The sequence below is a fragment of the Schistocerca cancellata genome, chromosome 4, assembly GCF_023864275.1.
Source record: "Schistocerca cancellata isolate TAMUIC-IGC-003103 chromosome 4, iqSchCanc2.1, whole genome shotgun sequence".
NCBI classification, from domain to species: domain Eukaryota; kingdom Metazoa; phylum Arthropoda; class Insecta; order Orthoptera; family Acrididae; genus Schistocerca; species Schistocerca cancellata.
The window spans coordinates 831881208-831900783 of record NC_064629.1 but is presented as its reverse complement, the minus strand read 5'-3'; positions in this window follow the sequence as shown (position 1 = coordinate 831900783).

Sequence of the window (19576 nt, the reverse complement as noted above, 5' to 3'; positions counted from 1 at the left end):
GACATCAGCCACTTGTGAAGCATGTACACTAGGTAAGCAAAATATTTTCCAAAAAAATTCGGTAGAGTATGCTCGTCTTATGAGATGCCACAGAATGATGAGCGTGGAATGGCGACCAACTGTCACTTGTCTCAACACTGCCTCGGTTGGTGTACTTTACGTGCACGCTAGTCATATTTATATCAGCGTACATGTAAAGTATCACCAATCACAGCAGTGACAGCTACAGGGACATTAATCAAGACATCAGCCACTTACAAAAGTACGTGCATTGGGTAAGAAAAACAAAAAAAAAAATACGACACAGTAAGCTCGTCTTATGAGATGCCACATTGTGATGAGCGTGGAATGGCGACCGACTGTCACTTGTCTCAACACTGCCTTGGTTGGTGTACTTTACGTGCACGCAAGTCATATTTATATCAGCGTACATGTAAAGCATCACCAATCACAGCAGTGACAGCTACTGGGCCAATATTCGAGACATCAGCTGAGTATGAGGTATGAACAATGTGTTACCAAACTATTTTCAGCAAAAATACGGTACATTAAACTTGTCTTATGGGATGCCAAATCAAGATGACCAGGGAATGTCGCCCGACAGTCACTTGTCTCCACCCTGCCTTAGTTGGTGTACTTCACGTGCACGCTAGACATATTTCTAATAGCGTACATGTAAAGCATCACCAATCACAGCAGTGACAGCGTCAGGGACATTAATCAAGACATCAGCCACTTACAAGGTATGAACACTGGGTAAACAAAACATTCAAAAAAAAAACGATACAGTAAGCTCGTCTAATGAGATACCACATGATGATGAGCGTGGAAAGGCGACCGATAGTCACTTGTCTCTACACTGCCTTGGTTGGTGTACTTTACGTGCACGCTAGTCATATTTATATCAGCGTACATGTAAAGCATCACCAATCACAGCAGTGACAGCTACTGGGCCAATATTCAAGACATCCGCTGACTATGAGGTATGAACAATGTGTTACCAAACTATTTTCAGCAGAAATAAGGTACATTAAACTTGTCTTATGGGATGCCAAATCAAGATGACCAGGGAATGTCGCCCGACAGTCACTTGTCTCCACCCTGCCTTAGTTGGTGTACTTCACGTGCACGCTAGACATATTTCTAATAGCGTACATGTAAAGCATCACCAATCACAGCAGTGACAGCGTCAGGGACAACAATCATGTCATCAGCCACTTATGAAATATGTAAAATAGGTAAGCTAAATATTTTCCAATAAAGTACCAAACAACAAGCACGTCAATATGGAGGTCAAAAAAAAGATTACGTGTGGAAAGTCGTGCTGATTGTTTCTAAAATATACACTGCCTCACTTGGTGTACTTTACGTGCACGCTAGTCATATTTATATCAGCGTACATGTAAAGCATCACCAATCACAGCAGTGATCGCTACAGGGACAATTTTCAAGACATCAGCCGACTAAGAGGTATGAAAAATGTGTTACCAAACTATTTTTCAGAAAAATACGGTACAGTAATTTCGTCTTAAGGTATGCCACATAATGATGAGCTTGGAATACCGTCCGACAGTAACTTGTTTCCACACTGGCTTAGTTGGTGTACTTGACATGCACGCTAGCCATATTTATATCAGCGTACATGTAAAGTATCACCAATCACAGCAGTGACAGCGTCAGGGACACTAATCAAGACATCATCCACTTACAAGGTATGAACATTGGGTAAACAAAACATTTAAAAAAAAACGATACAGTAAGCTCGTCTTATGAGATACCACATGATGATGAGCGTGGAAAGGCGACCGATAGTCACTTGTCTCTACACTGCCTTGGTTGGTGTACTTTACGTGCACGCTAGTCATATTTATATCAGCGTACATGTAAAGCATCACCAATCACAGCAGTGACAGCTACTGGGCCAATATTCAAGACATCCGCTGACTATGAGGTATGAACAATGTGTTACCAAACTATTTTCAGCAGAAATAAGGTACATTAAACTTGTCTTATGGGATGCCAAATCAAGATGACCAGGGAATGTCGCCTGACAGTCACTTGTCTCCACCCTGCCTTAGTTGGTGTACTTCACGTGCACGCTAGACATATTTCTAATAGCGTACATGTAAAGCATCACCAATCACAGCAGTGACAGCGTCAGGGACAACAATCATGTCATCAGCCACTTATGAAATATGTAAAATAGGTAAGCTAAATATTTTCCAATAAAGTACCAAACAACAAGCACGTCAATATGGAGGTCAAAAAAAAGATTACGTGTGGAAAGTCGTGCTGATTGTTTCTAAAATATACACTGCCTCACTTGGTGTACTTTACGTGCACGCTAGTCATATTTATATCAGCGTACATGTAAAGTATCACCAATCACAGCAGTGATCGCTACAGGGACAATTTTCAAGACATCAGCCGACTAAGAGGTATGAAAAATGAGTTACCAAACTATTTTTCAGAAAAATACGGTACAGTAATTTCGTCTTAAGTTATGCCACATAATGATGAGCTTGGAATACCGTCCGACAGTAACTTGTTTCCACACTGGCTTAGTTGGTGTACTTGACATGCACGCTAGCCATATTTATATCAGCGTACATGTAAAGTATCACCAATCACAGCAGTGACAGCGTCAGGGACACTAATCAAGACATCATCCACTTACAAGGTATGAACATTGGGTAAACAAAACATTTAAAAAAAAACGATACAGTAAGCTCGTCTTATGAGATACCACATGATGATGAGCGTGGAAAGGCGACCGATAGTCACTTGTCTCTACACTGCCTTGGTTGGTGTACTTTACGTGCACGCTAGTCATATTTATATCAGCGTACATGTAAAGCATCACCACTCACAGCAGTGACAGCTACTGGGCCAATATTCAAGACATCCGCTGACTATGAGGTATGAACAATGTGTTACCAAACTATTTTCAGCAGAAATAAGGTACATTAAACTTGTCTTATGGGATGCCAAATCAAGATGACCAGGGAATGTCGCCCGACAGTCACTTGTCTCCACCCTTCCTTAGTTGGTGTACTTCACGTGCACGCTAGACATATTTCTAATAGCGTACATGTAAAGCATCACCAATCACAGCAGTGACAGCGTCAGGGACAACAATCATGTCATCAGCCACTTATGAAATATGTAAAATAGGTAAGCTAAATATTTTCCAATAAAGTACCAAACAACAAGCACGTCAATATGGAGGTGAAAAAAAAGATTACGTGTGGAAAGTCGTGCTGATTGTTTCTAAAATATACACTGCCTCACTTGGTGTACTTTACGTGCACGCTAGTCATATTTATATCAGCGTACATGTAAAGCATCACCAATCACAGCAGTGATCGCTACAGGGACAATTTTCAAGACATCAGCCGACTAAGAGGTATGAAAAATGTGTTACCAAACTATTTTTCAGAAAAATACGGTACAGTAATTTCGTCTTAAGGTATGCCACATAATGATGAGCTTGGAATACCGTCCGACAGTAACTTGTTTCCACACTGGCTTAGTTGGTGTACTTGACATGCACGCTAGCCATATTTATATCAGCGTACATGTAAAGCATCACCAATGACAGCAGTGACACGCACAGGTACAACAATGAAGACATCAGCCACTTGTGAAGCATGTACACTAGGTAAGCAAAATATTTTCCAAAAAAATTCGGTAGAGTATGCTCGTCTTATGAGATGCCACAGAATGATGAGCGTGGAATGGCGACCAACTGTCACTTGTCTCAACACTGCCTTGGTTGGTGTACTTTACGTGCACGCTAGTCATATTTATATCAGCGTACATGTAAAGTATCACCAATCACAGCAGTGACAGCTACAGGGACATTAATCAAGACATCAGCCACTTACAAAAGTACGTGCATTGGGTAAGAAAAACATTAAAAAAAATACGACACAGTAAGCTCGTCTTATGTGATGCCACATTGTGATGAGCGTAGAATGGCGACCGACTGTCACTTGTCTCAACACTGCCTTGGTTGGTGTACTTTACGTGCACGCTAGTCATATTTATATCAGCGTACATGTAAAGCATCACCAATCACAGCAGTGACAGCTACTGGGCCAATATTCGAGACATCAGCTGAGTATGAGGTATGAACAATGTGTTACCAAACTATTTTCAGCAAAAATACGGTACATTAAACTTGTCTTATGGGATGCCAAATCAAGATGACCAGGGAATGTCGCCCGACAGTCACTTGTCTCTACACTGCCTTGGTTGGTGTACTTTACGTGCACGCTAGTCATATTTATATCAGCGTACATGTAAAGCATCACCAATCACAGCAGTGACAGCTACTGGGCCAATATTCAAGACATCCGCTGACTATGAGGTATGAACAATGTGTTACCAAACTATTTTCAGCAGAAATAAGGTACATTAAACTTGTCTTATGGGATGCCAAATCAAGATGACCAGGGAATGTCGCCCGACAGTCACTTGTCTCCACCCTGCCTTAGTTGGTGTACTTCACGTGCACGCTTGACATATTTCTAATAGCGTACATGTAAAGCATCACCAATCACAGCAGTGACAGCGTCAGGGACAACAATCATGTCATCAGCCACTTATGAAATATGTAAAATAGGTAAGCTAAATATTTTCCAATAAAGTACCAAACAACAAGCACGTCAATATGGAGGTCAAAAAAAAGATTACGTGTGGAAAGTCGTGCTGATTGTTTCTAAAATATACACTGCCTCACTTGGTGTACTTTACGTGCACGCTAGTCATATTTATATCAGCGTACATGTAAAGCATCACCAATCACAGCAGTGATCGCTACAGGGACAATTTTCAAGACATCAGCCGACTAAGAGGTATGAAAAATGTGTTACCAAACTATTTTTCAGAAAAATACGGTACAGTAATTTCGTCTTAAGGTATGCCACATAATGATGAGCTTGGAATACCGTCCGACAGTAACTTGTTTCCACACTGGCTTAGTTGGTGTACTTGACATGCACGCTAGCCATATTTATATCAGCGTACATGTAAAGCATCACCAATGACAGCAGTGACACGCACAGGTACAACAATGAAGACATCAGCCACTTGTGAAGCATGTACACTAGGTAAGCAAAATATTTTCCAAAAAAATTCGGTAGAGTATGCTCGTCTTATGAGATGCCACAGAATGATGAGCGTGGAATGGCGACCAACAGTCACTTGTCTCAACACTGCCTTGGTTGGTGTACTTTACGTGCACGCTAGTCATATTTATATCAGCGTACATGTTAAGTATCACCAATCACAGCAGTGACAGCTACAGGGACATTAATCAAGACATCAGCCACTTACAAATGTACGTGCATTGGGTAAGAAAAACATTAAAAAAAATACGACACAGTAAGCTCGTCTTATGAGATGCCACATTGTGATGAGCGTGGAATGGCGACTGACTGTCACTTGTCTCAACACTGCCTTGGTTGGTGTACTTTACGTGCACGCTAGTCATATTTATATCAGCGTACATGTAAAGCATCACCAATCACAGCAGTGACAGCTACTGGGCCAATATTCGAGACATCAGCTGAGTATGAGGTATGAACAATGTGTTACCAAACTATTTTCAGCAAAAATACCGTACATTAAACTTGTCTTATGGGATGGCAAATCAAGATGTCCGGGGAATGTCGCCCGACAGTCACTTGTCTCCACCCTGCCTTAGTTGGTGTACTTCACGTGCACGCTAGACATATTTCTAATAGTGTACATGTAAAGCATCACCAATCACTGCAGTGACAGCTACTGGGCCAATATTCAAGACATCCGCTGACTATGAGGTATGAACAATGTGTTACCAAACTATTTTCAGCAGAAATAAGGTACATTAAACTTGTCTTATGGGATGTCAAATCAAGATGACCAGGGAATGTCGCCCGACAGTCACTTGTCTCCACCCTGCCTTAGTTGGTGTACTTCACGTGCACGCTAGACATATTTCTAATAGCATACATGTAAAGCATCACCAATCACAGCAGTGACAGCGTCAGGGACAACAATCATGTCATCAGCCACTTATGAAATATGTAAAATAGGTAAGCTAAATATTTTCCAATAAAGTACCAAACAACAAGCACGTCAATATGGAGGTCAAAAAAAAGATTACGTGTGGAAAGACGTGCTGATTGTATCTAAAATATACACTGCCTCACTTGGTGTACTTTACGTGCACGCTAGTCATATTTATATCAGCGTACATGTAAAGCATCACCAATCACAGCAGTGATCGCTACAGGGACAATTTTCAAGACATCAGCCGACTAAGAGGTATGAAAAATGTGTTACCAAACTATTTTTCAGAAAAATACGGTACAGTAATTTCGTCTTAAGGTATGCCACATAATGATGAGCTTGGAATACCGTCCGACAGTAACTTGTTTCCACACTGGCTTAGTTGGTGTACTTGACATGCACGCTAGCCATATTTATATCAGCGTACATGTAAAGCATCACCAATGACAGCAGTGACACGTACAGGTACAACAATGAAGACATCAGCCACTTGTGAAGCATGTACACTAGGTAAGCAAAATATTTTCCAAAAAAATTCGGTAGAGTATGCGCGTCTTATGGGATGCCACAGAATGATGAGCGTGGAATGGCGACCAACTGTCACTTGTCTCAACACTGCCTTGGTTGGTGTACTTTACGTGCACGCTAGTCATATTTATATCAGCGTACATGTAAAGTATCACCAATCACAGCAGTGACAGCGTCAGGGACATTAATCAAGACATCAGCCACTTACAAGGTATGAACACTGGGTAAACAAAACATTCAAAAAAAAAACGATACAGTAAGCTCGTCTAATGAGATACCACATGATGATGAGCGTGGAAAGGCGACCGATAGTCACTTGTCTCAACACTGCCTTGGTTGGTGTACTTTACGTGCACGCTAGTCGTATTTATATCAGCGTACATGTAAAGCATCACCAATCACAGCAGTGACAACTACTGGGCCAATATTCGAGACCTCAGCTGAGTATGAGGTATGAACAATGTGTTACCAAACTATTTTCAGCAAAAATACGGTACATTAAACTTGTCTTATGGGATGGCAAATCAAGATGACCGGGGAATGTCGCCCGACAGTCACTTGTCTCCACCCTGCCTTAGTTGGTGTACTTCACGTGCACGCTAGACATATTTCTAATAGCGTACATGTAAAGCATCACCAATCACAGCAGTGAAAGCGTCAGGGACATTAATCAAGACATCAGCCACTTACAAGGTATGAACATTGGGTATACAAAACATTCAAAAAAAAAAACGATACAGTAAGCTCGTCTAATGAGATACCACATGATGATGAGCGTGGAAAGGCGACCGATAGTCACTTGTCTCAACACTGCCTTGGTTGGTGTACTTTACGTGCACGCTAGTCATATTTATATCAGCGTACATGTAAAGCATCACCAATCACAGCAGTGACAGCTACTGGGCCAATATTCAAGACATCCGCTGACTATGAGGTATGAACAATGTGTTACCAAACTATTTTCAGCAGAAATAAGGTACATTAAACTTGTCTTATGGGATGCCAAATCAAGATGCCCAGGGAATGTCGCCCGACAGTCACTTGTCTCCACCCTGCCTTAGTTGGTGTACTTCACGTGCACGCTAGACATATTTCTAATAGCGTACATGTAAAGCATCACCAATCACAGCAGTGACAGCGTCAGGGACAACAATCATGTCATCAGCCACTTATGAAATATGTAAAATAGGTAAGCTAAATATTTTCCAATAAAGTACCAAACAACAAGCACGTCAATATGGAGGTCAAAAAAAAGATTACATGTGGAAAGTCGTGCTGATTGTTTCTAAAATATACACTGCCTCACTTGGTGTACTTTACGTGCACGCTAGTCATATTTATATCAGCGTACATGCAAAGCATCACCAATCACAGCAGTGATCGCTACAGGGACAATTTTCAAGACATCAGCCGACTAAGAGGTATGAAAAATGTGTTACCAAACTATTTTTCAGAAAAATACGGTACAGTAATTTCGTCTTAAGGTATGCCACATAATGATGAGCTTGGAATACCGTCCGACAGTAACTTGTTTCCACACTGGCTTAGTTGGTGTACTTGACATGCACGCTAGCCATATTTATATCAGCGTACATGTAAAGCATCACCAATTACAGCAGTGACACGTACAGGTACAACAATGAAGACATCAGCCACTTGTGAAGCATGTACACTAGGTAAGCAAAATATTTTCCAAAAAAATTCGGTAGAGTATGCGCGTCTTATGGGATGCCACAGAATGATGAGCGTGGAATGGCGACCAACTGTCACTTGTCTCAACACTGCCTTGTTTGGTGTACTTTACGTGCACGCTAGTCATATTTATATCAGCGTACATGTAAAGTATCACCAATCACAGCAGTGACAGCTACAGGGACATTAATCAAGACATCAGCCACTTACAAAAGTACGTGCATTGGGTAAGAAAAACATTTAAAAAAATACGACACAGTAAGCTCGTCTTATGAGATGCCACATTGTGATGAGCGTGGAATGGCGACCGACTGTCACTTGTCTCAACACTGCCTTGGTTGGTGTACTTTACGTGCACGCTAGTCATATATATATCAGCGTACATGTAAAGCATCACCAATCACAGCAGTGACAGCTACTGGGCCAATATTCGAGACATCAGCTGAGTATGAGGTATGAACAATGTGTTACCAAACTATTTTCAGCAAAAATACGGTACATTAAACTTGTCTTATGGGATGCCAAATCAAGATGACCAGGGAATGTCGCCCGACAGTCACTTGTCTCCACCCTGCCTTAGTTGGTGTACTTCACGCGCACGCTAGACATATTTCTAATAGCGTACATGTAAAGCATCACCAATCACAGCAGTGACAGCTACTGGGCCAATATTCAAGACATCCGCTGACTATGAGGTATGAACAATGTTTTACCAAACTATTTTCAGCAGAAATAAGGTACATTAAACTTGTCTTATGGGATGCCAAATCAAGATGACCAGGGAATGTCGCCCGACAGTCACTTGTCTCCACCCTGCCTTAGTTGGTGTACTTCACGTGCACGCTAGACATATTTCTAATAGCGTACATGTAAAGCATCACCAATCACAGCAGTGACAGCGTCAGGGACAACAATCATGTCATCAGCCACTTATGAAATATGTAAAATAGGTAAGCTAAATATTTTCCAATAAAGTACCAAACAACAAGCACGTCAATATGGAGGTCAAAAAAAAGATTACGTGTGGAAAGTCGTGCTGATTGTTTCTAAAATATACACTGCCTCACTTGGTGTACTTTACGTGCACGCTAGTCATATTTATATCAGCGTACATGTAAAGCATCACCAATCACAGCAGTGATCGCTACAGGGACAATTTTCAAGACATCAGCCGACTAAGAGGTATGAAAAATGTGTTACAAAACTATTTTTCAGAAAAATACGGTACAGTAATTTCGTCTTAAGGTATGCCACATAATGATGAGCTTGGAATACCGTCCGACAGTAACTTGTTTCCACACTGGCTTAGTTGGTGTACTTGACATGCACGCTAGCCATATTTATATCAGCGTACATGTAAAGCATCACCAATGACAGCAGTGACACGTACAGGTACAACAATGAAGACATCAGCCACTTGTGAAGCATGTACACTAGGTAAGCAAAATATTTTCCAAAAAAATTCGGTAGGGTATGCGCGTCTTATGGGATGCCACAGAATGATGAGCGTGGAATGGCGACCAACTGTCACTTGTCTCAACACTGCCTTGGTTGGTGTACTTTACGTGCACGCTAGTCATATTTATATCAGCGTACATGTAAAGTATCACCAATCACAGCAGTGACAGCGTCAGGGACATTAATCAAGACATCAGCCACTTACAAGGTATGAACATTGGGTAAACAAAACATTTAAAAAAAACGATACAGTAAGCTCGTCTTATGAGATACCACATGATGATGAGCGTGGAAAGGCGACCGATAGTCACTTGTCTCTACACTGCCTTGGTTGGTGTACTTTACGTGCACGCTAGTCATATTTATATCAGCGTACATGTAAAGCATCACCAATCACAGCAGTGACAGCTACTGGGCCAATATTCAAGACATCCGCTGACTATGAGGTATGAACAATGTGTTACCAAACTATTTTCAGCAGAAATAAGGTACATTAAACTTGTCTTATGGGATGCCAAATCAAGATGACCAGGGAATGTCGCCCGACAGTCACTTGTCTCCACCCTGCCTTAGTTGGTGTACTTCACGTGCACGCTAGACATATTTCTAATAGCGTACATGTAAAGCATCACCAATCACAGCAGTGACAGCGTCAGGGACAACAATCATGTCATCAGCCACTTATGAAATATGTAAAATAGGTAAGCTAAATATTTTCCAATAAAGTACCAAACAACAAGCACGTCAATATGGAGGTCAAAAAAAAGATTAAGTGTGGAAAGTCGTGCTGATTGTTTCTAAAATATACACTGCCTCACTTGGTGTACTTTACGTGCACGCTAGTCATATTTATATCAGCGTACATGTAAAGCATCACCAATCACAGCAGTGATCGCTACAGGGACAATTTTCAAGACATCAGCCGACTAAGAGGTATGAAAAATGTGTTACCAAACTATTTTTCAGAAAAATACGGTACAGTAATTTCGTCTTAAGGTATGCCACATAATGATGAGCTTGGAATACCGTCCGACAGTAACTTGTTTCCACACTGGCTTAGTTGGTGTACTTGACATGCACGCTAGCCATATTTATATCAGCGTACATGTAAAGCATCACCAATGACAGCAGTGACACGTACAGGTACAACAATGAAGACATTAGCCACTTGTGAAGCATGTACACTAGGTAAGCTAAATATTTTCCAAAAAAATTCGGTAGAGTATGCGCGTCTTGTGGGATGCCACAGAATGATGAGCGTGGAATGGCGACCAACTGTCACTTGTCTCAACACTGCCTTGGTTGGTGTACTTTACGTGCACGCTAGTCATATTTATATCAGCGTACATGTAAAGTATCACCAATCACAGCAGTGACAGCGTCAGGGACATTAATCAAGACATCAGCCACTTACAAGGTATGAACATTGGGTAAACAAAACATTTTAAAAAAAACGATACAGTTAGCTCGTCTTATGAGATACCACATGATGATGAGCGTGGAAAGGCGACCGATAGTCACTTGTCTCTACACTGCCTTGGTTGGTGTACTTTACGTGCACGCTAGTCATATTTATATCAGCGTACATGTAAAGCATCACCAATCACAGCAGTGACAGCTACTGGGCCAATATTCAAGACATCCGCTGACTATGAGGTATGAACAATGTGTTACCAAACTATTTTCAGCAGAAATAAGGTACATTAAACTTGTCTTATGGGATGCCAAATCAAGATGACCAGGTAATGTCGCCCGACAGTCACTTGTCTCCACCCTGCCTTAGTTGCTGTTCTTCACGTGCACGCTAGACATATTTCTAATAGCATACATGTAAAGCATCACCAATCATAGCAGTGACAGCGTCAGGGACAACAATCATGTCATCAGCCACTTATGAAATATGTAAAATAGGTAAGCTAAATATTTTCCAATAAAGTACCAAACAACAAGCACGTCAATATGGAGGTCAAAAAAAAGATTACGTGTGGAAAGTCGTGCTGATTGTTTCTAAAATATACACTGCCTCACTTGGTGTACTTTACGTGCACGCTAGTCATATTTATATCAGCGTACATGTAAAGCATCACCAATCACAGCAGTGATCGCTACAGGGACAATTTTCAAGACATCAGCCGACTAAGAGGTATGAAAAATGTGTTACCAAACTATTTTTCAGAAAAATACGGTACAGTAATTTCGTCTTAAGGTATGCCACATAATGATGAGCTTGGAATACCGTCCGACAGTAACTTGTTTCCACACTGGCTTAGTTGGTGTACTTGACATGCACGCTAGCCATATTTATATCAGCGTACATGTAAAGCATCACCAATGACAGCAGTGACACGTACAGGTACAACAATGAAGACATCAGCCACTTGTGAAGCATGTACACTAGGTAAGCAAAATATTTTCCAAAAAAATTCGGTAGAGTATGCTCGTCTTATGGGATGCCACAGAATGATGAGCGTGGAATGGCGACCAACTGTCACTTGTCTCAACACTGCCTTGGTTGGTGTACTTTACGTGCACGCTAGTCATATTTATATCAGCGTACATGTAAAGTATCACCAATCACAGCAGTGACAGCGTCAGGGACATTAATCAAGACATCAGCCACTTACAAGGTATGAACATTGGGTAAACAAAACATTTAAAAAAAAAAACGATACAGTAAGCTCGTCTTATGAGATACCACATGATGATGAGCGTGGAAAGGCGACCGATAGTCACTCTTCTCAACACTGCCTTGGTTGGTGTACTTTACGTGCACGCTATTCATATTTATATCAGCGTACATGTAAAGCATCACCAATCACAGCAGTGACAGCTACTGGGCCAATATTCAAGACATCCGCTGACTATGAGGTATGAACAATGTGTTACCAAACTATTTTCAGCAGAAATAAGGCACATTAAACTTGTCTTATGGGATGCCAAATCAAGATGACCAGGGAATGTCGCCCGACAGTCACTTGTCTACACCCTGCCTTAGTTGGTGTACTTCACGTGCACGCTAGACATATTTCTAATAGCGTACATGTAAAGCATCACCAATCACAGCAGTGACAGCGTCAGGGACAACAATCCTGTCATCAGGCACTTATGAAATATGTAAAATGGGTAAGCTAAATATTTTCCAATAAAGTACCAAACAACAAGCACGTCAATATGGAGGTCAAAAAAAAGATTACGTGTGGAAAGTCGTGCTGATTGTTTCTAAAATATACACTGCCTCACTTGGTGTACTTTACGTGCACGCTAGTCATATTTATATCAGCGTACATGTAAAGCATCACCAATCACAGCAGTGATCGCTACAGGGACAATTTTCAAGACATCAGCCGACTAAGAGGTATGAAAAATGTGTTACCAAACTATTTTTCAGAAAAATACGGTACAGTAATTTCGTCTTAAGGTATGCCACATAATGATGAGCTTGGAATACCGTCCGACAGTAACTTGTTTCCACACTGGCTTAGTTGGTGTACTTGACATGCACGCTAGCCATATTTATATCAGCGTACATGTAAAGCATCACCAATGACAGCAGTGACACGTACAGGTACAACAATGAAGACATTAGCCACTTGTGAAGCATGTACACTAGGTAAGCTAAATATTTTCCAAAAAAATTCGGTAGAGTATGCGCGTCTTGTGGGATGCCACAGAATGATGAGCGTGGAATGGCGACCAACTGTCACTTGTCTCAACACTGCCTTGGTTGGTGTACTTTACGTGCACGCTAGTCATATTTATATCAGCGTACATGTAAAGTATCACCAATCACAGCAGTGACAGCGTCAGGGACATTAATCAAGACATCAGCCACTTACAAGGTATGAACATTGGGTAAACAAAACATTTTAAAAAAAACGATACAGTTAGCTCGTCTTATGAGATACCACATGATGATGAGCGTGGAAAGGCGACCGATAGTCACTTGTCTCTACACTGCCTTGGTTGGTGTACTTTACGTGCACGCTAGTCATATTTATATCAGCGTACATGTAAAGCATCACCAATCACAGCAGTGACAGCTACTGGGCCAATATTCAAGACATCCGCTGACTATGAGGTATGAACAATGTGTTACCAAACTATTTTCAGCAGAAATAAGGTACATTAAACTTGTCTTATGGGATGCCAAATCAAGATGACCAGGGAATGTCGCCCGACAGTCACTTGTCTCCACCCTGCCTTAGTTGCTGTTCTTCACGTGCACGCTAGACATATTTCTAATAGCATACATGTAAAGCATCACCAATCACAGCAGTGACAGCGTCAGGGACAACAATCATGTCATCAGCCACTTATGAAATATGTAAAATAGGTAAGCTAAATATTTTCCAATAAAGTACCAAACAACAAGCACGTCAATATGGAGGTCAAAAAAAAGATTACGTGTGGAAAGTCGTGCTGATTGTTTCTAAAATATACACTGCCTCACTTGGTGTACTTTACGTGCACGCTAGTCATATTTATATCAGCGTACATGTAAAGCATCACCAATCACAGCAGTGATCGCTACAGGGACAATTTTCAAGACATCAGCCGACTAAGAGGTATGAAAAATGTGTTACCAAACTATTTTTCAGAAAAATACGGTACAGTAATTTCGTCTTAAGGTATGCCACATAATGATGAGCTTGGAATACCGTCCGACAGTAACTTGTTTCCACACTGGCTTAGTTGGTGTACTTGACATGCACGCTAGCCATATTTATATCAGCGTACATGTAAAGCATCACCAATGACAGCAGTGACACGTACAGGTACAACAATGAAGACATCAGCCACTTGTGAAGCATGTACACTAGGTAAGCAAAATATTTTCCAAAAAAATTCGGTAGAGTATGCTCGTCTTATGGGATGCCACAGAATGATGAGCGTGGAATGGCGACCAACTGTCACTTGTCTCAACACTGCCTTGGTTGGTGTACTTTACGTGCACGCTAGTCATATTTATATCAGCGTACATGTAAAGTATCACCAATCACAGCAGTGACAGCGTCAGGGACATTAATCAAGACATCAGCCACTTACAAGGTATGAACATTGGGTAAACAAAACATTAAAAAAAAAACGATACAGTAAGCTCGTCTTATGAGATACCACATGATGATGAGCGTGGAAAGGCGACCGATAGTCACTCTTCTCAACACTGCCTTGGTTGGTGTACTTTACGTGCACGCTAGTCATATTTATATCAGCGTACATGTAAAGCATCACCAATCACAGCAGTGACAGCTACTGGGCCAATATTCAAGACATCCGCTGACTATGAGGTATGAACAATGTGTTACCAAACTATTTTCAGCAGAAATAAGGCACATTAAACTTGTCTTATGGGATGCCAAATCAAGATGACCAGGGAATGTCGCCCGACAGTCACTTGTCTACACCCTGCCTTAGTTGGTGTACTTCACGTGCACGCTAGACATATTTCTAATAGCGTACATGTAAAGCATCACCAATCACAGCAGTGACAGCGTCAGGGACAACAATCCTGTCATCAGGCACTTATGAAATATGTAAAATAGGTAAGCTAAATATTTTCCAATAAAGTACCAAACAACAAGCACGTCAATATAGAGGTCAAAAAAAAGATTACGTGTGGAAAGTCGTGCTGATTGTTTCTAAAATATACACTGCCTCACTTGGTGTACTTTACGTGCACGCTAGTCATATTTATATCAGCGTACATGTAAAGCATCACCAATCACAGCAGTGATCGCTACAGGGACAATTTTCAAGACATCAGCCGTCTAAGAGGTATGAAAAATGTGTTACCAAACTATTTTTCAGAAAAATACGGTACAGTAATTTCGTCTTAAGGTATGCCACATAATGATGAGCTTGGAATACCGTCCGACAGTAACTTGTTTCCACACTGGCTTAGTTGGTGTACTTGACATGCACGCTAGCCATATTTATATCAGCGTACATGTAAAGCATCACCAATGACAGCAGTGACACGTACAGGTACAACAATGAAGACATTAGCCACTTGTGAAGCATGTACACTAGGTAAGCTAAATATTTTCCAAAAAAATTCGGTAGAGTATGCGCGTCTTGTGGGATGCCACAGAATGATGAGCGTGGAATGGCGACCAACTGTCACTTGTCTCAACACTGCCTTGGTTGGTGTACTTTACGTGCACGCTAGTCATATTTATATCAGCGTACATGTAAAGTATCACCAATCACAGCAGTGACAGCGTCAGGGACATTAATCAAGACATCAGCCACTTACAAGGTATGAACATTGGGTAAACAAAACATTTTAAAAAAAACGATACAGTTAGCTCGTCTTATGAGATACCACATGATGATGAGCGTGGAAAGGCGACCGATAGTCACTTGTCTCTACACTGCCTTGGTTGGTGTACTTTACGTGCACGCTAGTCATATTTATATCAGCGTACATGTAAAGCATCACCAATCACAGCAGTGACAGCTACTGGGCCAATATTCAAGACATCCGCTGACTATGAGGTATGAACAATGTGTTACCAAACTATTTTCAGCAGAAATAAGGTACATTAAACTTGTCTTATGAAATGCCAAATCAAGATGACCAGGGAATGTCGCCCGACAGTCACTTGTCTCCACCCTGCCTTAGTTGCTGTTCTTCACGTGCACGCTAGACATATTTCTAATAGCATACATGTAAAGCATCACCAATCACAGCAATGACAGCGTCAGGGACAACAATCATGTCATCAGCCACTTATGAAATATGTAAAATAGGTAAGCTAAATATTTTCCAATAAAGTACCAAACAACAAGCACGTCAATATGGAGGTCAAAAAAAAGATTACGTGTGGAAAGTCGTGCTGATTGTTTCTAAAATATACACTGCCTCACTTGGTGTACTTTACGTGCACGCTAGTCATATTTATATCAGCGTACATGTAAAGCATCACCAATCACAGCAGTGATCGCTACAGGGACAATTTTCAAGACATCAGCCGACTAAGAGGTATGAAAAATGTGTTACCAAACTATTTTTCAGAAAAATACGGTACAGTAATTTCGTCTTAAGGTATGCCACATAATGATGAGCTTGGAATACCGTCCGACAGTAACTTGTTTCCACACTGGCTTAGTTGGTGTACTTGACATGCACGCTAGCCATATTTATATCAGCGTACATGTAAAGCATCACCAATGACAGCAGTGACACGTACAGGTACAACAATGAAGACATCAGCCACTTGTGAAGCATGTACACTAGGTAAGCAAAATATTTTCCAAAAAAATTCGGTAGAGTATGCTCGTCTTATGGGATGCCACAGAATGATGAGCGTGGAATGGCGACCAACTGTCACTTGTCTCAACACTGCCTTGGTTGGTGTACTTTACGTGCACGCTAGTCATATTTATACCAGCGTACATGTAAAGTATCACCAATCACAGCAGTGACAGCGTCAGGGACATTAATCAAGACATCAGCCACTTACAAGGTATGAACATTGGGTAAACAAAACATTTAAAAAAAAAACGATACAGTAAGCTCGTCTTATGAGATACCACATGATGATGAGCGTGGAAAGGCGACCGATAGTCACTCTTCTCAACACTGCCTTGGTTGGTGTACTTTACGTGCACGCTATTCATATTTATATCAGCGTACATGTAAAGCATCACCAATCACAGCAGTGACAGCTACTGGGCCAATATTCAAGACATCCGCTGACTATGAGGTATGAACAATGTGTTACCAAACTATTTTCAGCAGAAATAAGGCACATTAAACTTGTCTTATGGGATGCCAAATCAAGATGACCAGGGAATGTCGCCCGACAGTCACTTGTCTACACCCTGCCTTAGTTGGTGTACTTCACGTGCACGCTAGACATATTTCTAATAGCGTACATGTAAAGCATCACCAATCACAGCAGTGACAGCGTCAGGGACAACAATCCTGTCATCAGGCACTTATGAAATATGTAAAATAGGTAAGCTAAATATTTTCCAATAAAGTACCAAACAACAAGCACGTCAATATGGAGGTCAAAAAAAAGATTACGTGTGGAAAGTCGTGCTGATTGTTTCTAAAATATACACTGCCTCACTTGGTGTACTTTACGTGCACGCTAGTCATATTTATATCAGCGTACATATAAAGCATCACCAATCACAGCAGTGATCACTACAGGGACAATTTTCAAGACATCAGCCGACTAAGAGGTATGAAAAATGTGTTACCAAACTATTTTTCAGAAAAATACGGTACAGTAATTTCGTCTTAAGGTATGCCACATAATGATGAGCTTGGAATACCGTCCGACAGTAACTTGTTTCCACACTGGCTTAGTTGGTGTACTTGACATGCACGCTAGCCATATTTATATCAGCGTACATGTAAAGCATCACCAATGACAGCAGTGACACGCACAGGTACAACAATGAAGACATCAGCCACTTGTGAAGCATGTACACTAGGTAAGCAAAATATTTTCCAAAAAAATTCGGTAGAGTATGCTCGTCTTATGAGATGCCACAGAATGATGAGCGTGGAATGGCGACCAACTGTCACTTGTCTCAACACTGCCTCGGTTGGTGTACTTTACGTGCACGCTAGTCATATTTATATCAGCGTACATGTAAAGTATCACCAATCACAGCAGTGACAGCTACAGGGACATTAATCAAGACATCAGCCACTTACAAAAGTACGTGCATTGGGTAAGAAAAACATTTAAAAAAATACGACACAGTAAGCTCGTCTTATGAGATGCCACAGTGTGATGAGCGTGGAATGGCGACCGACTGTCACTTGTCTCAACACTGCCTTGGTTGGTGTACTTTACGTGCACGCTAGTCATATTTATATCAGCGTACATGTAAAGCATCACCAATCACAGCAGTGACAGCTACTGGGCCAATATTCGAGACATCAGCTGAGTATGAGGTATGAACAATGTGTTACCAAACTATTTTCAGCAAAAATACGGTACATTAAACTTGTCTTATGGGATGCCAAATCAAGATGACCAGGGAATGTCGCCCGACAGTCACTTGTCTCCACCCTGCCTTAGTTGGTGTACTTCACGTGCACGCTAGACATATTTCTAATAGCGTACATGTAAAGCATCACCAATCACAGCAGTGACAGCGTCAGGGACATTAATCAAGACATCAGCCACTTACAAGGTATGAACACTGGGTAAACAAAACATTAAAAAAAAAAAAAACGATACAGTAAGCTCGTCTAATGAGATACCATATGATGATGAGCGTGGAAAGGCGACCGATAGTCACTTGTCTCAACACTGCCTTGGTTGGTGTACTTTACGTGCACGCTAGTCATATTTATATCAGCGTACATGTAAAGCATCACCAATCACAGCAGTGACAGCTACTGGGCCAATATTCAAGACATCCGCTGACTATGAGGTATGAACAATGTGTTACCAAACTATTTTCAGCAGAAATAAGGTACATTAAACTTGTCTTATGGGATGCCAAATCAAGATGACCAGGGAATGTCGCCCGACAGTCACTTGTCTCCACCCTGCCTTAGTTGGTGTACTTCACGTGCACGCTAGACATATTTCTAATAGCGTACATGTAAAGCATCACCAATCACAGCAGTGACAGCGTCAGGGACAACAATCATGTCATCAGCCACTTATGAAATATGTAAAATAGGTAAGCTAAATATTTTCCAATAAAGTACCAAACAACAAGCACGTCAATATGTAGGTAAAAAAAAAGATTACGTGTGGAAAGTCGTGCTGATTGTTTCTAAAATATACACTGCCTCACTTGGTGTACTTTACGTGCACGCTAGTCATATTTATATCAGCGTACATGTAAAGCATCACCAATC